At 40.2% G+C, this 22,759-nt stretch overlaps 1 protein-coding gene across 4 annotated transcripts in view; it reads left to right on the top strand.

Moving 5' to 3' along the window:
• Positions 1–22,759, top strand: part of LOC126079031 (protein PIP-1-like) — a 37,447-nt gene that overhangs the window by 11,804 nt on the left and 2,884 nt on the right. Inside the window, exons 2-3 of one of the 4 annotated variants that reach the window (XR_007518184.1) lie at positions 2,628–2,763; positions 5,456–5,685. The exons of 1 other annotated variant lie outside the window; for it this stretch is intronic. The gene's annotated coding sequence lies outside the window, so the exon portion shown is untranslated. The remainder of the gene's footprint in view (positions 1–2,627; positions 2,764–5,455; positions 5,686–22,759) is intronic. 2 more of the 4 variants (XR_007518185.1, XR_007518186.1) reach the window with 2 other exon arrangements.

Raw genomic sequence — 22,759 nt, forward strand, 5'->3', positions numbered from 1 at the left:
GGTCCTAAACCCATCTTGTAGTGATTTTCTGTTTCAGAATTCATAATTAGAGTAGATATACTCAGCAACTGGCAGAACTCCCACATTGGATCCCTGACAAGTGGGCTATTATGATAGGAAAAGCCAATTAGAGCCATTAGAACTGCCCTTATCTAGGAAAATAGTACATCAAAAGCAAAACTGCATTCCTGGAAGAATTGCAGAAATTAGTGTCACCATCAATGACTTCAGAAATGCAGTGGTGGTAATTCCCACCACATGCCTATTCAACTCACCTATTTGAGCTGTGGAAAAACAAAACCAAACAAAAAACACAGATGAATCTTAGAGAATAACAGTGAATTATTGTAAACTTAACCAGGTGATGACTAATTGTAGATGTTGTTCCCGATGTGATTTCATTGCTTGAGCAAATTAATACATCTGTTGGTAAGGGTGATGCCTTTTTCTCAATTCTGGTTTTGAAGGATCACCAGAAGCAGTTTGCCTTCAACTGGTTTAAGGCCAGCAATACACCTTCACTGTTCTACTAGGGCGTCTCAACTCTCCAGCCTAATGTCATAATTAAGTCTGCGGCAGCCTTGGTTGCCTTTCCCTTCCACAAGATATCACACTGATCCATTACATTGATGACATTATGCTGATTGGACCTAGTAAGGAAGAAGTATCAATGACTTTTTACTGATTGATAAGACATTTATGTGCTAGAGAGTGGCTAATTAACCCGGCAAAAATTCAGGTGCCTTCCAACTCAGTGAAATTTCTAAGGGCTCTGTTGTGTGGGGCATTCCTTCTGAAGTGAAGGATAAATTATTGCATCTGGACCCTCCTACAACTATAAAGGAGGCACAACACCTGGTGGGTCTCTTTGGATTTTGGAGGCAACATATCCCTCATTTGAGTGCGTTACTCTGACCTATTTATCAAATGACTGGAAAAGCTGCTAGTTTTGAGTGAGGCCCAGACCAAAAGAAGGCTCTGCAACAGGTTCAGGCTGTGTGCAAGCCACTGTGCCACCTGGGCCATATGATCTGGCTGATCCAATGGTATTTGAAGTGTTAGGCAGATAGGGCTGCTGTTTGGACTCTTTGGCAGGCCCCTATTTGTGAATCACAGCTCAGACCCTTAGGATTTTGAAGCAAAGTCCTGCCATCCTCTGCAGATAACTATTCTCCTTTTGAGAAACAGCTTTTGGCTTGTTATTGGGCCTTAGTAGAGACTGAATGCTTAACCTTGGGCCACCAGGTCACCATGTGGCCAGAGCTGCCCATCATGAATTGGGTGTTGTCTGATGCACAGAGTCATAAAGCCAGACATGCACAGCAGCATTCCATCATTAAATGAAAGTGTTAGTAAATACGAGATGAGTCTCGAAGAGGACCTGAAGGCACAAGTAAGTTGCATAAGGAAGTGGCCCAAACACCTGTGATTTCTACTCCTATCACATTACCTTCTCCCCTCCCGGTCTGCATCTATGGACTTACATGGCCTTCTTATGATCAGTTGACTGAGGAAGAGAAACCTTGTGCCTGGTTTACAGATGATTCTGTGTGACACCGCTTGAACATGGACAGCAACAGCACTGCAGCCCCTTTCCGAAATCTCCCTGAAGGATAGTGATGAGGGATCATACTTTGGCTCTTGTGGACTTTTTCTAATTTTCTTCAGCTTCAACTTGAACTTCCATATGAGCAATTGATGGTCTGTTCTGCAGTCGGCCCTGGCCTTGTTCTGACTGATGATAATGAGATTTTCCATTGCCTCTTTCCACAGATGTAGTTGATTTGATTCCTGTGTATTCCATCTGGCCAGGTCCATGGGTATAGTTGCCATTGATGTAGTTGAAAAAAGGTATTTTCAATGAAGAAGTTGTTCACCTTGCAAAATTCTTTCATGAGATCTCCAGCATCGTTTTTAACACCAAGGGCATATTTTCCAAGTACCGATCCTTCTTTGTTTCCAACTTTCTCATTCCAATCACCAGTAATTATCAATGCATCCTGATTGCATGTTTGATCAATTTCAGACTGCACAAGTTGCTAAAAATCTTCAATTTCTTCTCCTTGGCCTTAGTGCTTGGTGTGTAAATTTGAATAATAGCTGTATTAACTGGTCTTCCTTGTAGGTGTGTGGATATTATCCATTATCCTAGTATTGACAGTGTTGAACTTCAGGATAGATCTTGAAATGTTCTTTTTGATGATGAATGCAATGCCATTCCTCTTCAATTTGTCATTCCTGACATAGTAGACCATATGATAGCCTAATTCAAAACGGCCAATACCAGTCCATTTCAGCTCACTAATGCCTCTGATATTGATGTTTATGCTTTCCATTTCATTTTGATGATTTCCGATTTTCCTAGGTTCATACTTTGTACATTCCACATTCCCATTACTAATGGATGTTTGCAACTGTTTCTCCACATTTTGAGTCGTGCCACATCAGCAAATGAAGTTCCTGAAAGTTTGACTCCATCTGCGTCCCTCAAATCGACTACATTGAGGAGGCATCTGTTCCCCAGTTGTCTTTTGAGTGCCTTCCAATCTGAGGGGCTCATCTTCTGGCACTATATCAGACAATGTTCCGCTGCTATTCACTAATTTTTCATTGGCTAATTTTTTCAGACGTAGACGGCTAGGTCCTTCGTAATCTGACTTTGTCTGGAAGCTCTGCTGAAACCTGTTCTCCATGGGTGACCCTGCTGGTATTTGAATACTGGTGACATAGCACCCACTGTCACAGCAACTGCAAGCCCCCACGGTATGATAAACTGACAGATGCATGGGTGTATATATATATATATATATATAAAATAATATTTTTGTTTTCTTCCCTCCTTTATCCCATTACTCACAAAATATAAGATGTAAATGGGGCTAGTACGTTTTTGGTTGTATGCATGTTAGTTGTATCATGTTAGGCACATGTATGACTTTATAATTGTCTTTATTTAGAGATTATATATGCTCTAAAGAGGTGTATATAGGTGCCATGTTGACAAGGGATGGAATGTGATGGTTAATGTTTTGTGTCACCTTGATTAGGTTATGATTCTCAATGGTTTGACAGACACTGGACTGACTGCTTTTCCGTAAAGCAATATAATAAAAAAAAAAAAAATTTTTTTTTTTTTAATATAATCACCTCCATGATGTGGCTTGATGTAATCAGCAAATTAGTTGTAATAAGAGTTTCCTTGGGTGTGTGGCCTGTTTCCAACACATATGGACATTCTGGCAAAGCTTGCTGGCTTGCTTTCGATTCTGCGTCTGACTTCACGTCATCATATGACCTCCAGTTCTTGGGACATGAGTCAGCAGCCTCTGGCTGACCTGTAGATTTTGAGATTTTCCAGCTTCAGCAACCCCATGAGCCAGCAGCCTTCTGTCCGACCTGCTGATTTTGGTTCATCAGCCCCCTGTCCTATTGTTCACAGATTCACTATGTGACCGGCATTCTAACAGTAACAACAGCCACTGCAACCACGTGAGTTAGGAGAAGCCTCCAGTCTGACATCTTCTTTGAGATAAAAACCTCTATCTCTCTCTTTATGTATTTATATACATATATATAGTCTTAGGCTGGCTTCTCTAGAGGAGCAAAACCAGCAAGGTGTATAAACCAGTCAGGCTGGAAACTTCCTGACTCATTTAGCTGCAGGAGCTGGTGAACCCAAGACTGATAGGTCAGACAGCAGGCTGCCAGCTCATAGGCTATGGAAGCTGATAAATCCCAATTGGCAGGTAAGCTGCTAGCTCAAGTTCCAAGAACTAGAGGTCAGATGTAGGACCCAGAGTGAGTAAAAGCCAGTGAGCTTTGCCAGAAACTCTCCATGTATTGGATGCAGGCTATACCCCCAAGGAAACTCCTTTCAAGTGATTGGCTGCTCATAGCAGATCTCATCATAGAAATCATTACATTATATCAGATCTTATTACAAAGCTGCCAAACATGAATATGTGCGTATATATACATATATCTATGTATGTGTGTGTGTGGTATTTTCACTTGTTTTGCTTCTCTGGAGAATCTAGCCTAAAAATTCCATGGCAGCATTTTTAATGTCTCTAGACATTATTACCTTGCACAGCTGCATCATGTTATTTATATTTCTATTGTTGGACCTATGTTTCCTATTAACTCATTTGTTTTGAAATTTCAAACACATACAAAAACAAGCTGAATAGTATAATGAACCCCTATATCCATCACTCAGCTTCAACAATTATCAACACACTTTTTGCTTTTACAAGCATTGATGAAGTGAATATTTTTGTTGTCTTAGGCTGGGTTCTCTAGAGAAGCAAAACCAGTGAAGTGTATATGTGTATATATATATATAGACAGAGAGAGAGAGAGAGATTTATCTCAAGGAAGTGGCTCAAACGGTTGTAGAGACTGGTAAGTCCCAAGTCCTTGGGTCTGGTGTCAGGCATCGTCAGGCTGGTGGCTTCCCTTGACTGATGTAGCTGCAGGGGCTGATGAATCCAAGCTCAGCAGGTCAGACGGCAGGCTGCTGGCTAACAGGCTGTGGAGGCTAATGAATTCCAAGAACTGGAGGTCAGATAATGATGAGCTGGATGAAGGAGTGAGCTTTGCCAGAATGTCCATATATATATTGGCTGCAGGCCACGCCCTCAAGGAAAATCCCTTATAACTGATTGGCTGATCACATCAGATAACATCATGGAGGTGATTATATTATATTACATTATGAAAAAGCACCACGGAGAATCATAATCTAATCAAGTTGACACATAACATTAACCATCAGACTCTCTGCTGCTCGGTCTCTCCTAATGTGGTAAAATGAGTCTTGAGTGCTACCACTTGCCTGAGCCCGAGTGCGTCCACCAGTGTAGCCTGCGGGGTGCTGCCTAGCTCAGGTCTGGCACTTCTTTTCTGCTTCTGAATTGTCTCTCTTTCCCTGTTGCTGCTCAGTCCAACGTCCCCAACTTTGTCTTTAATGTTCAGGGCTCCTAGATTGTCATATATAGTCAATTCACTTGTTTTTTTGTGTCTTTGTTGTAAGAGGGACCACAGGAATCATTTGACTATTCCGCCACCTTGGCCCCGCCCCTCTAGATAGTTCTTAAAAGAGCCAGGTGCTAGGCAGACATTCTTTACTAGTTAAGCTAAACTATTCTTTGGTTTTAAGGAGACTTCAGGGGATATTTTTGGTTTAAGGTTTAACATTTAAAGATTATCTCAGGGTAATAGTTTTGGGGGTTCATCCAGCCTCCAGGGCTCCAGAAATCTGAAGTCCATGAAAATTTGAAATTCTGTTCTATGTTTCCCCCTTTTGATCAGGATTCTTCTATAGAATCTTTGATCAAAATGTTCAGTTGTTCTTATCTCATGGTAAAGGAGGCAGTTGTTCATGGAGGTAATTAGTCACACGTTCCATTTCTTTTTCCTATTTCTGACTTTCCTTTTTTCTCTGTTGTTCCAGGTGAATAAAGGCCAATTATTGTACCTTGGATATTGACTTGCAAGCTTTTAAGACCCAGGCACAACTCAGTGAACTAGAAGATAGAACAGAAGCGCCAAACAGAATATTAAGCCAATTAACTGGGATGCCCTATGAAAGCAAGACCCTAAACCTCTGAACCAAAAAACCAAATCTCTTGAGGTGTGTGGGTATACATAAGCAGCCTCAGTAGCTGCTCCTTTTTTGTTATTGTAAGTATATATATCACACGATTTTTGCCAATTCAACTTTTTACAGGTGTACAACTTATTGACAGCAATTACATTAATTGGTTGTGTAGCCCTATTCTTAATCAATGAGATTTTTTTCCATCATCATAAATTGAAACTCAGTGTTCCATGAGCAATAACCTCTCCTTTCACCCTCTCTCATGCCTCTGTAACCACTAATACACTTTGGTCTCTATAAATTTGTCTGTTCTTGACTTTTTCTATAAGTGAGGTCATACAATATTTGTCCTTTTGTGATTGACTTATTTCACTCAGCACAATGTCTTCAAACTCCATCCATGTTGTAGTATCTATCAAGACTTCATTTCTCGTTTTGGTTGAGAAGTATTTCATTGTACCAGATTTTGTTTATCTGTTCATCTGTTGATGGGCATTTATGTTGTTTCTGCCATTTGACAATTGTGAATAATGCTGCAATGACCATTGGTGTGCATATATCTGTTTGTATCACTGCTTTCAAGTCCTTTTGGCATACACCCACTCCTCATTTGTTGACATGATTAGGTTCCAAAGACCAGGTAGTTATGTGAAAATCAGCGTTATGCAAAAATGGAGAATAACTACATCTGATAACAAAATGGAGGATGACTACATCATTACATAACTACCAAAGTACATCATAACATAACTGCCAAATCATATCATTACATAACTGCCAGACCCCAGGTCCAAGAATCATGGCCCAGCCAAGCAGACACATAACCTTAGCCTTTATAGCCAGCGTTACTCTTGCCACACTCTTCAGCATTCGTTATGGCCAGATGCATGTCATTAATGAGCAAAACAATCAGATAGTAGATTTTTTACTATTGTAGTAAATGCAAAATGTCAGATAGTGAGACAGTCAATGAGTAAGGAGCAGGTATATTCCTAGCAGTAGAATTGCTAGGTCATATGGTAGTTCTATTTTTATTTTTTTGAGGAACCACCTGTCTTAGTTATCCAGTGCTGCTGTAACAGAAAATACCACAAGTGGATGGCTTTAACAAACAGAAATTTATTCTCTCACAGTCTAGGAGTCTAGATGTTCAAATTCAGGGTGCCAGCTCCTCGGGAAGACTTTCTCTTTCTGTTGGTTCTGGGGGAAGACCCTTGTCATCAATCTTCCCCTGGTCTAGAAGCTTCTCAGTGCAGGGATCCCAGGTCCAAATGACACACTCCACTTGTGGCTCTTCTTTCTTCATGGTATGAGGTCCCTCTCCTTTCTGCTCAATTCTCTCTTTTTCATCTCAAAAGACATTGACACAAGATAAAACCTAATCCTGTAGATTGAGTTCTGCCTCATTAACATAACTGCCTCTCATCCTGCTTCATTAACATCAATAGAGGTTAGGATTTACAACACATAGGATAATCACATCAGATCACAAAATAGTAGACAACCACACAGCACTGGAAATCATGGCCTAGCCAAGCTGATATACATTTTTGGGGGATACAATCCAATCCATAACATTCCACTCTTTGGTCTTCAAATATCCATGTCCTTGCCACATGTGAAACACATTCACCAAATCATGTCATTTCAAAAGTCTTAAATCAACTCAAAGACCAAAATCTCATCTTGTGCAAAAGTCCTCTTTCTTCATCTGTGAAATCTAGAATACAAGTTATCTGCTTCCAAAGTGTAGTAGTGGAATAGGCACAAGCTAGACATTTCCATTTGAGATGGAAGAAATTTGAAGGGAAAGGAGATAATAGGCACCAAGAAAGTCACCAGAACACATTACATTAGCTCTCAGGCCTTGAAAATAATCCTCTGTTCCCTGAGATCATTTAGGCAGTGGCACTGCCCTCTGGATTCTAGGTATTGTTCACACTCTCAGGATCTGGGTAGAGGCCCCTCAGCCCCGGGCTTCAGCTCTGCCTTCCAGGTTCACTGGAACAGCAACTCTGCTGCCTCACATTTGGGCGGCTCGATTCTCCTACTCCATCTGAGTGGTGACCCTACTCACTTGGCCCTGACAGCCCCTGTTCTTCTGCCTCTTAGGCATGGCAGACCGGCTCTTCAGCTTTGGGCAGCATATCTGGCCTCATCTTGCTGCCCTTGGGAAGGGTAGCCCCACACTCTGAAACCGAGCTGGTGAAGATCTGATTCTTTGAAACCTAGGAGACTGTGGGCCCACCCTTTGCAACTCCAGAGGCCATGGCTCCGTCCTTTGAGACCCCAGAGACTGTGGCCCTACCCTTTGAGACTGAGGCAGCCCTGCTTCCTGTGTTCCCTGTCTCTTCAGCTTCTGCTTCCTGAGTCCTTGGCCTCTCAGCCCCTTGGGCCTCTTGGGCTGGCCTTGGCATCTGCCTTACTCAAACAAGTGTTCCAAAGCTCTTTAGCTCTACCTATAAGTGCCTGGAGGCATCCCACTTTGCTAGTAAACATCAGCCAGAAGGAGTTCAGCTCTCTCCCTCCGTGGGTTGGCAAGCCTAGCTCCACTGATAAGTGCCTGGAGACACCCCACTCCACCAGGAAGCCTCTTGGGCAAAGGCACTCAGTTCTCTTGCTCCATGGGTCAGTCTCCTGGTTCTGCTGCCACTGTTTCTCTGCTGCTTCTTCTTGCCATCTGTGCTGTCTCCAGCGTTTCAGCTCTCCTCATTTCCTTCTGAGTCCTCACCAGAATTGTCTTTGGTTTCCATAATTCCACCAACAGTGTCTTCAAGGCAATCAAGGCTTTTACTATTAGGCACTTTAAAGCTCTTCCAGCCTCCATCCATTCACAGTCTCAAAACTGCTTCCACTTTTTAGGTATCTGTTAGAGCAGCATCCCACTCTCCTGGTATTGAAATCTGTCTTAGTTATCTAGTGCTACTACAACAGAAATACCACAAGTGGATGGCTTTAACAAACAGAAATTTATTCTCACAGACTAGGAGGCTAGAAGTCTGATATCAGGGTGCAAGCTCCTGGGAAAGATTTCCTCTTTGTCAGTTCTGGAGTAAGGTCATTGTCATCAATCTTCCCCTAGTCTAGGAGCTTCTCAGCCCAGGGACCCCAGGTCCAAAGGGCAGGCTCTGGTCCCAGTGTTTCTTGGTGGTAAGAGGTCCCTCTCATTTTTGCTTGATTTTCTCTTTTATATCTCAAAAGAGATTGACTCAAGACACAACCCAATCCTGCAGATTGAGTCCTGCCTCATTAACAACTGCCTCTAATCCTGCCTCATTAACATCATTGTTGCCATTGTTAGGTGTTGTCTAGTTGGTTCTGACTCAAAGCGACCCTATGTACAACAGAATGAAACACTGCCTGGTCCTGTGCCATCCTCACAATTGTTATGCTTGAGCTCATTGTTGCAGCCACTGTGTCAATCCATCTTGTTGAAGGTCTTCCTCTTTTTCACAGACCCTCTACTTTACCAAGCATGATGTCCTTCTCCAGGTACTAGTCCCTCCTGATAACATGTCTAAAGTATATGAGATGAAGTCTTGTCATTCTTGCTTCAAAGGAGCATTCTGGCTGTACTTCTTCCAAGACAGATTTATTCATTGTGATATTAATGATATTGTTCAATAGTTTCCACATTCTGTTGGATCACCTTTCTTTGGAATGTGCACAAGTATGGATCTCTTCCAACTGGTTGGCAAGGTAGGTGTCTTCCAAATTTCTTGGCACAGACAAGTGAGCACTTCCAGTGTTGCATGTGTTTATTGAAATATATCAGTTGGTATTCCATCAGTTCCTGGAGCCTTGTTTTTCACCAATGCCTTCAGTGCAGCTTGGACTTCTTTCTTCAGTACCATTGGTTCTTGATTATATGCTACCTCTGGAAATGGCTGGACATGGACCAGTTCTTTTTGATACAGTGACTGTATTCCTTCCACCTTCTTTTGATGCTTCCTGCATCATTTAATATTTTCCCTGTAGAATCCTTCAATATTGCAGCTCGAGGCTTGCATTTTTTCTTCAGTTGTTTCAGCTTGAGAAATGCCCACTGTGTTCTCCTGTCTTACTTTTCTAACCCCAAATCGTTGCACATTTCATTATACTAGGAAGAAGGAACTGGTGGTGTACTTCTTATATAATTAGCCAGGGAAAACCTTATTAATAGCAGCGAAATATTGTCTGATATGGTGTCAGAAGTTGAACCCCTCAGGTTGGAAGACACTCATAATATAACTAGGGAAGAGCTCCCTCCTCAAAGTAGTTGTTGTTAGGTGTTGTCAAGTTGTTCTGACTCATAGTGACCCTATGTAAAACAGAACGAAACATTGCCCAGTCCTGCTCCATTCTCACAATCGTCGTTATGCTTAAGCCCATTGTTGCAGTCACTGTGTCAACCCATCTAAGGGTCTTCCTCTTTTCCGCTGACCCTCTACTTTACCAAGCATGATGTCCTTCTCCAGGGACTGATCCTTCCTGACAACATGTCCAAAGTATGTGAGACATAGTCTCACCATCCTTGCTTCTAAGGAGCATTCTGGCTGTACTTCTTCCAAGGCAGATTTGTTCATTCTTTTGGCAGTCCATGGTATATTCAATATTCTTCTCCAACACCACAATTCAAAGGCGTCAATTCTTCTTCTGCCTTCCTTATTTATTGTCCAGTTTTCACATGCATATGATGCCATTGAAAATACCATAACTTCGGTCAGGTTCACCTTAGTCTTCAAGGTGACATCTTTTCTTTTGAACATTTTAAAGAGGTATTTGGCACCAGATTTGCACAATGCAATACATCTTATGATTTCTCAACTGCTGCTTCCATGGGCGATTGTAGATCCAAGTAAAATGAAATCCTTGACAAATTCAATCTTTTCTCCATTTATCGTGATGTTGCTTATTGGTCCAGTTGTGAGGATTTTTGTTTTCTTTATGTTGATGTGTAATCCATACTGAAGGCTGTGGTCTTTGATCTTCATCAGCAAGTGCTTCAAGTCCTCTTTGCTTTCAGGAACCAAGGTTGTGTCATCTGCGTAATGAAAGTTTTTAATGAGTCTTCCTCCAATTCTGATGCCATGTTCTTCTTCATATAGTCCAGTTTCTTTGTCCAGCATACAGATTGAATAGATATGGTGAAAGGAGTGGGCGCTTCCAGCGCTGCATCCATTTGTTGAAACATCTCCACTGGTATTCAGTCAATTCCTTGTTTTTTGCCAATGCCTTCAGTGCAGCTTGGACTTCTTTCTTCAGTACTATTGGTTCCTGATCATATGCTACCTCCTGAAATGGTTGAATGTCTACCAATTCTTACTGGTATTAAAAAAAAAAAATTGCTGTTGAGTGGATTCCAATTCATGGTAACCCTATAAAACAGAGTAGAACTGCCCCATATGATTTCCAAGAAGTGCCTGGTGGATTCAAACTGCTGACCTTTTGCTTAGCAGCGGTAACTCTTAACCAACCATTATACCACTAGGGTTTCCCTTTTTGGTATACTGACTGTGTATTCCTTCCACCTTCTTTTGATGCTTCTTGTGTCATTTAATATTTTCCCCATTAAAAAAAAAAAAAAACCCGTTGCTGTCGAGCAGATTCTGACCCATAGCGACCCTATAGGATGGAGTAGAACTGCTCCATAGAGTTTCCAAGGAGGGCCTGGTGGATTTGAACTGCCAATCTTTTGGTTAGCAGCCATAGCACTTAACCACTACACTACCAGGATTTCCTTATCCCCATAAAAATAGAATCCTTAAATATTCTAAATCAAGGCTTGTATTTTTTCTACAGTTCTTTTAGCTTCAGAAATGGAGATTGTGTCCCGTTCTTTTGGTTTTCTATCCCCAGGTCTTTGTACATGTCATTATAATAGTTTACTGTGTCTTGTTGAGCTGCCCTTTGAAATCTTCTGTTCAGCTCCTTTACTTCATCATTTCTTCCTTTCTTTTTAGCTACTTGATGTTCAAGGGCAAATTTCAGAGTCTCTTCTGACATCATTTTGGTCTTTTCTTTCTTACGTGTCTTTTAAATGATCTCTTGGTTTTTCATGTGTGATATCCTTGACGTCATTCCACAACTTGTCTGGTCTTCAGTCATGTGTCAATGTTCAATGTGTCAAATCTATCTTGACATGGTCTCTAAAGTCAGGTGGAATATACTCAAGGTCGTACTTTGGGTCTCATGGACTTGTTTTAATTTTCTTCAGTTTGAACTTGAACTTCCATATGATCAATTGATGGCCTGTTCCACAGTTGGCCTCTGGCCTTGATATTGAGCTTTTCCACTGTCTCTTTCCACAGATGTAGTCGATTTGATTCCTGTGTATTCCATCTGGTGAGGTCCACGTGTATAGTTGTCGTTTATGTTGTCGAAAAAAGGTAATTGCAATGAAGACATCACTGGTCTTGCAAAATTCTATCATGCAATCTCTGGCATTGTTTCTATCACGAAGGCCATATTTTTCAACTACCGATCCTTCTTTGTTTTCAACTTTCTCATTCCAATCACCAGTAATTACCAATGCATCCTAATTTCATGTTTGATCAGTTTCAGATTGCAGAAGTTGGTAAAAATCTCCAATTTCTTCTCTTTGGCCTTCGTGTTTGCTTCATAAATTTGAATAATATTTGTATTAACTGGTCTCCCTTGTGGACATATAGATATTTTCCTATCACTGACAGCATTGTACTTCAGGATAGATCTTGAAATGTTCTTTTTGATGATGAATGCAACGCCATTCCTCTTTAAGTTGTCATTCCTGGCATGGTAGACCATATGATTGCCCAATTCAAAATGGCCAATACCAGTACATTTCAGTTCACAAATGCCCCTAGGATATTGATGTTTATGAGTTCCATTTCATTTTTGAGAATTTCCAATTTTCCAGATTCATACTTTGTACATTCCATGTTCTGATTATTAATGAATGTTTGCAGTTGTCTCTTCTCATTTTGAATCATGCCACATTAGCAAATGTAGATCCTGAAAGCTTAACTCCATCCATATCATTAAGGTTGACTCTACTTTGGGGAGGTAGCTCTTCCCCAGTTGTCCTCTGAGTGCATTCCAACCTGAAGGGCTCACCTTCCGGCACTATATCAGACAATGTTTCACTACTATTCATAAGGCTTTCACTGGCTAATTCTTTTCAGAAGTAGAACACCAGGTTCTTCTTCCTAGCCTGTCTTAGTCAGCCGAAACCTGTCTGCCATGGGTGACCCTGGTGGTGTTTGAATACCTGTGGCATACCTTCCAGCATCACAGCAACATGCAAGCCCCCACAGTACGGCAAACTGACAGACGTGGGTGCCTCAAAGCAGAGTTGACTTTAATGAGTCAAGCTTTTGGGACCTTCATTTGCTGATGTAGCATGACTCAAATGAGAAGAAACAGCTGCAAACATCCATTAATAATCAGAACCTTGAATGTACAAAATATGAATCTAGGAAAATTAGAAGTCATCAAAAATGAAATGGAACACATAAACATTTATACCCTAGATGTTAGTGAGCTGAAATGCACCGGTATTGGCCATTTTGAATTGGGCAATCATATGGTCTGCTATGCTGGGAATGGCACATTGAAGAGGAATGGTGTTGCATTCATCGTCAAAAAAGAAAATTTCAAGATCTATCCTGAAGTACAAATAATTAAAACTACACCCATGTTCACTGCAGCGCTATTCACAATAACCCAAAAGTGGAAAAAACCTAAATGCCCATCAAAAGATGAATGGATAAACAAAATGTGGTATATACATAAAATGGATTATGACTCAACCATAAAGAGAAATAAATTCCTGATACATGCTGCAAGATGGATAAACCTTGAGAACATTGTAATGAGTGAAATAAGTCAGTCACAAAAGGACAAATATTGTATGATTCACTCATACAAAATAGGCAAATACATAGATATCAAAACTTATTAGTGATTACCCCTGGTATGAGGGAAGGGGAAAGGAGGAGTCATTGCCTGGGGGGCACTGAGTTTCAGTTAATGGTGGTAGAATAATTTGTAATAATGCTTAAGTTCTGTTAATAGTGGTAATGGTTGTGCAATTTGATGAATGTCATCAATGTCACTGAATTATACATGTAAACACTGTTGAATTGGCAAATGTTTTGTTATACATATTTCTACCACAATAAAAAATAATTATGTTTTTTAAGATAGAAGAAAAAAATGTATAACTATATCTACACACGATCACAGATCTCATATTGCCCCAAAAAACATGGATGTGCCTTTTAGCTCTCAACCAATTAGATAATTATTTTGCAAAGATAATTTTATAGAACTCATTGTCTTTCCCGATGGGCAAGTTTCTAACAAACAATACAAAACAAACAAAAAAAAAACCAAGCCGATGCCATCAAGTCAATTCTGACTCATAGTGACCCTACAGGAAAGAGTAGAACTGTCCCATAGGATTCCCAGAGAGAGGCTGGTGGATTTGAACTGCCTACTTTTTGGTTAGCAGCCAAGCTCTTAACCACTGTGCCATTAGGGCTCTGCCAAACAGTAGTGCATGGCAATAATTAACACACCAAATAGCATTATATGATAAGTTTAACATATCAACTCATAATATAAAATCCTTTTAAAAATCCTTTTTGGCAAGTGTGCCATTTGAGGCTTCTCAAACTTGGTGTCATAAACAGCCTCCAAGATGTCCCCCAATGGTCCTCACCTTATCTGAAGAACGTAGTTGGTGGCCATAGTTTTGGGTTTCACGTGGAAGTATGTCCTAAATGGACATGTTGGGTACTGCCTCCTTGGAAAGAATCCAAAGCTTTAACAGCCTTTTTTTGGTATGCAGGAAAAGCCTTTCTTTACTGTAACTCTCTTAAGAAATTTCTCTGCAATTTCAGTAAGGAAATTCACCTATAGGTGATGTGGAGGACTTGTGGAATCATACGGCCTCCAAAGTAGAAGATATCAGCTGAGTATAGTATGACTCCAACTTGCAAGTGCAGAACAGAGATACTGGAGGGTGACCTACAGTAAAGCTTATGGTGTAGGGAAAGGATCTTGAGAAGATCCATCAACGAAATGTGAAGAGGGATATAAGAGAAGGAGAGAGAGTATGCAAGTTGCCTACTTCAAGGATACTGGCCTCATCTCATTTATGAAAGGGTTAAGTTTTTTAACTCATTTTTTTAAAAATCATGTTACTTTGATAGGTCAGAGTAGAACTGCCCCATAGAGTTTCCAAGGAGCACCTGGTGGATTTAAACTGCCAACCTCTTAGCAGCTGTAGCACTTAACCACTATGCCACCAGGGTTTCCATATATATACGTTTTTTTGATGTATATGTATATATACATATAAAAAAAAACAGTGCATATACATATATATATATTTCTTCCCAAGTATATGTATATATTTCTTCCATTCATTTTAGCTACTTGAGGTTCAAGAGCAACTTTAAGAGTCTCTTCTGACATCCTTTTTGGTCTTTTTTTCCCTATGTTTTTAATGACCTCTTCTTGCTTTCTTCATGTATGATAGCCTTGATGTCTTTCCACAACTCATCTGGTTTTTGGTCATTAGTGTTCAATGTTTCAAATCTGTTCTTCAGACGATCTCTAAGTTCATGTGAGATATGTTCAAGATTGTATTTTGGCTCTCGGGGACTTGTCCTAATTTTCCTCAGTTTCACCTTGAGCCTCCATGTGAGCAATTGATGGTCTGTTCTACAGTCAGCCCCTGGACTTGTTCCGACATGATATTGAGCTTTTCCATCATCTCTTTCCACAGATGTAGTCGGTTTGATCCTTGTGTGTTCCGTCTGGAAGGTCCATGTGTATAGTCGCTGTTTATGTTGTTGAAAAAAAGGTATTTCCAATGAAGAAGTCATTGGTCTTGCAAAATTCTATGATGCGATCTCTGGCTTTGTTTCTATCACCAACACCATATTTTCCAACTAACAGTCCTTCTTTTTTGTTTCTGACTTTCAAATTCCAATCACCAGTAATTATTGATTGCATATTTGATCAACTTCAGACTGCAGAAGTTGGTAAAAATCTTCAATTTCTTCTCTTTTGTTTTAGTGGTTGTTGCATAAATTTGGATAATAGTCATATTAACTGATCTTTCTTGTGGATGAATGGATATTATCCTATCACTGATAGCGTTGTACTTCAGGATAGATCTTGAAATGTTCTTTTTGACGATGAATGTGATGTCATTCCTCTTCAATTTGTCATTCCTGGCATAGTAGACCACATGACTGTCTAATTCAAAATGGCTGATACCAGTCCATTTCAGTTCACTAATGCCTAGGATTTTGATGCTTATGAGTTCCATTTCATTTTTGATGACTTCCAGTGTTCCTAGATTCATACTTCATACCTTCCATGTTCCAATTATTAGTGGGTGTTTGCAGCTGTTTCTTCTCATTTTGAGTTGTGCCACATCAACAAATGAAAGCCCCAAAAGACTTCATCCACATAACTATGGTGGATTCTACTCTGAGGAGGCAGCCCTCTCCCAGTAATATCTTGAATGTTTTCCAACTGAGAGGCTTATTTTCCAACTCTATATCAAATAATGTTCCACTGTTATTTATAAAGTTTTCAGTGGCCAGTGTTTTCAGAAGTAGACTGCTGGGTCCTTCTTTCTAGTCTTAGTCTGGAAGGTCAACTGAAAACTGTCCACCAAGGGTGACCCTACTGGTATTTGAAGTACTGGTGGCAAAGCTTCCAGTATCACAGCTACGTGCAAGCCACCACAGTATGATAAAATGATAGACACGTGGTGAAAGGCACGGAAGAAATGATGAAGTAAAAGAACTGAAAAGAAGATTTCAAAGGGTGGGTCTAGAAGACAAAGTAAAGTATTATAATGAAATGTGAAGACCTGGAGACAGAAAACAAAAGTGGAGAACATGTTCGGCATTTCTCAAGCTGAAAGAACAGAAGAAAAAAAATTCAAGCCTTGAAGGATTCTACGGGGTAAATATTAAAAGATACAGGAAGCACCAAAAGAAGATGGAAGAAATACACAGAGTTACCGTAACAAAAAGAATTGGTTGATGTTCAGCCATTCTAGAATGTAGCATATGATTAAGAACCTATGATATTGAAGGAAGAGGTTCAAGCTGCACTGAAGGCATTGGTGAAAACCAAGTTTCCAGGAATTGGCAGAATACCAACTGAGATATTTCAAAACACGGGTACAGCTCTGGAAGTGCTCATTAGTCTATGCCAAGAAATTTGGATGACAACTATCTGGCTGACCAGCTGGAAGAGATCCATATTTGTACTGATTCCAAATAAAGGTGATCCAACAGACTCAGAAATTATCTAACAGGATCATTAATATCACAAGTAAGTAAAATTTTGCTGAAAATCATTCAAAAGTGGTTGCAGCAGTACATTGACTGGGAACTCCTAGAAATTCAAGCAGGATTCAGAAGATGTGGAACAAGAGATATCATTGCTTATGTCAGATAGATATTGGCTAAGAGCAGAGAATACCAGAAAGATGTTTACCTGTGTTTTATTGACTATTTTCTTAGTTATCTAGTGCTGCTATAACAGAAATGCCACAGTGGATGGCTTTAACAGAAATTTATTCTCTCATAGTCTAGGAAGCCAGAAGTTCAAATTTGGTCTCAGCTCCAGGGAAAGGCTTTCTCTATCTGTTGGCTGGGGAGGGGGGGAGGGGGAAGGTCCTTGCCATCAATCTTCCATGGTTGAGGAGCTTCTCAGCACAAAGCCTCTGGTCCAAAGGACGTGTTATTCTTCTGGCTCTTGGTTTTTGGTGGTATGAGGTCCCTTTGTCTCTCTACTCACTTCTCTCTTTTGTATCTCAAAAGAGATTGACTTAAAACACAACCCAATCTTGTAGATTGAGTCCTACCTCATTAACATAACTGCTGCTAACCCCACCTCATTAACATTATAGAGGCAGAATTTACAACACATAGAAAAATCACATCAGATGACATAATGGTGGACAATCACACAGTACTGGGAATCATGGCCTAGTCAAGTTGAAACATATTTTTAGGGGACACAACTCAGTCCATAACCAATAAGTAAAGGCATTCAACTGTGTGATCATAACAAACTATGGATAACATTGCAAACAATGGGAATTCCAGAAAGCTTAATTGTGTTCCTGAGGAACCTGTACTTAGACCAAGAGGCAGTCATTAGAACAGAGTAAGTGGCTATTTCGTGGTTTAAAGTCAAGAAAGGTGTGCATCAGGGTTGAATCCTTTTACCACACTTATTCAATCTGTATGCTGAAAAAATAATCTGAGAAGTTGGACTACATGAAGAAGAACAGGGCATCAGGTTTGGAGGAAGACTCAATAACAACCTGCCTTATGCAGATGACACAACCTTGCTTGCTGAAAGTGAAGAGAACCTGAAGCACTTACTAGGGAAGATCAAAGACCACAGCCTTCAGAATGCATTACACCTATACACAAAGAAAACAAAAATGGACAGAAACAGCTGGGCCAATAAGTAACATCATGATAAATGAAAAAAAAAAATTGAAATTGTCAAAGATTTCATTTTACTTGGCTCCACAATCAATGCCCATAGAAGCATCAGTTAAGAAATCAAAGGATACGTTGCACTGACATATTTGCTACAAAGGATCTCTTTAAAGCGTTAAAAAGCAAAGATGTCACTTTAAGGACTGAAGTGCACTTGACCCAATCCATGGTGTTTTCAATCACTTCATATGCATGTGAAAACCGGACAATGAATAAGGAAGACCGAAGAATTGATGCTTTTGAATTACGGTGTTGGCAAAGAATACTGAATACACCATGGACTGCCAGAAGAATGAACAAATCTGTCTTGGAAGAAATACAGCCAGAATGCTCCTTAGAAGCAAGGATGGCAAGACTTTGTCTCGCGTCTGACAAACCCAAGATTGGCAGGTCAGATGGTAGATCACTGGAAGTATCAGAACACATCATGGAGGATGACTACATCATTACATAACTGCCAAATTACATCATTATATAACTGCCAAACCGCTGAGAATCATGACTCAGCCAAGTAGACACACAACCTTAACCATCATAGGTGTATTATATTTTGGGACTTCAGGAGGACAGGAACTTACCCAAATCTGTGGGTAAAAAAAAGTACTAGAGGTAAAATCTGGTGGCAAGCTCTTGTCTTGGCTTCCTAGCTTGGAGAAGCTTTTACATATTCAATCTGAGATTTCCTAGGAAAAATTCCAGCAAAGCAGATTTAAAAGGCCTATATGATAAAACCACCATTCTTGCTTCACCTATGTAAATACTTATGAGCAACATTATTGTTATGGATTGAATTGTGTTCACCAAAAATATATGTTAGAATTCTAATCCCTATACCTGTGGATGTAATCTAATTTGGGAATTGGATTTTCTTTGTCAAGTTAATAAGGCCATATCAGTGTAGGGTGTGTCTTAAATCTCCTAATTTTTTTAGATATAAAAGGAGCAAATTAGACACAGAGAAGCATGAAAGGGGAAAGATAGATGCCACATGGAGATCTCCAAGGAAGTACAGAATGCCACAGAAGCTGAGACAAGGATTTTCTGCAAGAGTGAAAAGAGAGAGATCCTTCCCCTAGAGCTGGCACCCTGAATTCAGACTTTTAGCCTTCTAAACTGTGAGAAAATAAACATCTGTTTGTTAAAGCCACCCACTTGTGGTATTTCTGTCTGCTATATAGGCACTAAGAAACTAAGACATCAATTATAAAGGAAAGATACTACACTTTCCTAGAGAAAAAGAGGAGGTCAGCTACAAAGAAATGAGAATAAAATGACATTTTTCTTCTCAGTAGCAGCCCTGGATGCTGGAAATCAATGGAGTTATGTCTTTAACATTCTCAGGGGGTCTTCCCTACTTATCTAGCAGCAGTAAGTAACTAATACATTTATTTTAAGATCAAGAATAACTTTGTTTTGAGATTGTCTTTGAGCAAAAGTAGAGTAACTATACAAATTTATGTTTCAATAGATAATCGTAGCAATCAGATACTGGTCCTGTTCATTAACTTTGAGTGCTTTACACCTCTTTGTAAAACACAGGCAACTAATGATTGTGTTTTCTACCTGTAAAACAGCTTATGCTGTTTCCATGTGTCCATAAATAATCATTTACCTGAAAGAAAAATTAGGAATATGAGAAGGACCAACAATGTAGAAACTAAAGAATAAACCATTAGCCATTTAGATGCAGCACTAAAAGGAAGTTAGAAAAAATCCTCTAACGCAAGGCAAACTTATAGGATGCTTGATTTTGGGTACAATTTCTTTAGTCATGGGAGCTGAACTTTCATGTTTTGGAAGATAAACTCTAAGATTACAAATAGTGCTAGACAAAGTAGCATTAGAACTACACAACTCAGTGTCACAACTTAGGCAAGGCATCTTTTCACTATCCAAAGAATTATCAGAAATTCATGAAATGACACTAAAAAAAAGACTAGATAATCTTCAGATTATATGTTGATCTCACAAGAAAGTGTTTCATGCTTTGTTTGGGTCACAGTGCTGTGTGTACACAAATGACACCTAGCATGAAATTCATCAAAGTGTTGGAGCAGCTGAAGCTCATGCATAAGAAGCTGCCGAACTGGTCAAAGTGAAAATTGAAACTCCATGGGATTTACTCTCCCGGCTAAATCTTGGCTCAGAGGAATCTTTCAAACTTTGAGTATTGCCCTATTAGTCACTATCATTGTAATCAACTTCCTAAAACGTATAATCTCAAGGATCTCAAATACTTGTGTACAGCTTTCTAAGATGGCAAATGATATCCACCATCATCAGTCAGTCCACAGAAACAAGCACAACAGGATCAGATTTCGGCTTTCTTCAATGAATATCTCTACTGAGCAGTGATGGAAATATTTGATCAAGCTCTCAGTACCTTTGAGGTTATTTCCAAGAGGAGGACGTACTGTTTAAAAAAAAGAAACTGAGGCCCAGAATTTCAGATTCCTCTGTATGCATAGGAAATTTCACAAAGATCTCTGATCAATGTGGACTGCACCCAAGAACAGATGAACAGAAACAGAGGACGCATGGTTGTGTACTCAACATGGCCCTTCTAGCTATGATCTTTGCGATCTAGACAGTGATTGAGTGGGACTATGCAAATAAGGTATATGGAACCTGTGATGGTTGGGATTATGTGTCAGTTTGGCTAGGCCATGATTCCCAATATTGTGTGGTTGTCCTCCATTTTACGTGTCTTGGATCCTGACCTCCACATTTTGATAAACAGGATTGATTTATATATACATTTTTTTTTTTTTTGGTGAAAACATACACAGTAAAACGTGCACCAATTCAAGAATCTCTACATGTACAATTCAGTGACAGTGATTATTCCTCATGTTGTACAACCCTTCTCCTTTTCCAAATTATTCCTCCACCATTAACATAAACTCACTGCCCCCTAAACTTTCCCCTTAGTTTTTCCGTCAATAAAATGGTGATAATATAGGCTGCTGTATGAAAATCAATTGGAATAATAGTTTCCAAGCATTTAGCACCATGCCTGGCATATGGCAAGCTGTCAATTGATGTCCTATGTTGTTCTGGGGTGCGGTAGGGATGAATTACACCTCTCTGGAGTATGTCCTCTACTTCAGTGCATTTTCTGTTCTTAAGCTGGGAGAAGTGATATAGAGAGGAAAGAGGATGTAAATTCTTAAATCTGGTGGTTAGGTAAGGGAGGACCCAGGTCTTGGGGTGTGACTAGAGCTATGGAGAAGCCTGAAGCTTTAACTACAGAGATTTTTCTTGATATCAGCATTTGAAAATTCCATTCATCAGCTTGTGCAATGTGCCTTGTTTACAAGTTCTTAGAGAGTATCATGTGGAGAAGAGCACAGGCCAGACAGTATTCCAATGGTATGGTCAATAGGTGTTTATTACTCACAGAATAAACAGGACAAGGATGAGTAGAACTGCATACATTATCATCAGCCAAGGCTCCCTGAAGTTAGCCTGTAGTCTAGGGTGTGATATCACACCCATGCATGCCCCTTTGGCACCATGGGAAATGAACGCTGAAGCTCCTCTCTGCTGGGATTAAATACTAACAGGGAGCCATGTCCATATGACAAATAGAATGTATAGAGAAAAGGTAGGGGGCATAATAAAAGGTTAAAGTGGAAGGGGTCATGAAAGTAGAAGGCCGCCCACAGAGCAACAGACATTATTCATAGCCCCTGATCTGGGGTAGTGACCATCTCCTACTGGTTATTCTAGATTTACTTGGCCTCAGGAGCATTCTTTCCCCCTTTGTCCTGGTAGGATAATTTAACGCAGTCCTGGGTTTCTTCAGAGGGCTATTGTCTCCCTCTAAGGCACATACTCTGTGCCCATTAATAGCTATTATGTCCATTAGCAGTTAGGGAGCAGGTAAGGGGGCATTTATAATACAGCACATCTGTGTGCCCAGCAGACCCAAAACCCAGCAGATTTAAGTAAATAGACATCTCTATATAATCCACCAGGTGCTCCTTGGAAACTTCATGGGGCCGTTCTACTCTGTCCTATAGGGTCGCTATGAGTTGGAATTGACTCGATGGCACTGGGTTTGGTTTTTTTTTTTTTTAATCTAGTCTAGGGAAACCCTGGTGGCATAGTGGTTAAGAGCTACGGCTGCTAACCAAAAGGTTGGCAGTTCAAAATCCACCAGGTGCTCCTTGGAAACTCTATGGAGCAGTTCTACTCTGTCCTATAGGGTCGCTATGAGTCGGAATCAACTCAATGGGAACAGGTTTGGCGTTTTTTTGGATCTAGTCTAGAGAAGCCCTGGTGGCTCAGTGTTTAAGAGCTCAGCTGCTAACCGAAAGATTGACAGTTTGAATCCACCAACCACTCATTGGAAACCCTATGGGGCAGCTCTACTGTCCTATAGGGTTGCTATGAGTCAGAATCAACTTGACAGAAACAGGTTTTGTTGGTTTTGGATCTAGTCTAGAAGGAGACTGGGGAACGTAAGTGGTTTGTGTTAGCTACTACAGGAAAGGCTGGGGGTTTGAAACCACCCAGCAGCTCTTTGGGGGAAAGATCTGGTGATCTGCTTCCATAAAGATTACAGCTAATAAAACCTTATGGAGCAGTTCTACTGTGTAACATATCGGGTAGCCATGAATCGGGTGCTGACTGGACAGAAGCT

This window comes from Elephas maximus, chromosome 7, assembly GCF_024166365.1.
Source record: "Elephas maximus indicus isolate mEleMax1 chromosome 7, mEleMax1 primary haplotype, whole genome shotgun sequence".
NCBI classification, from domain to species: domain Eukaryota; kingdom Metazoa; phylum Chordata; class Mammalia; order Proboscidea; family Elephantidae; genus Elephas; species Elephas maximus.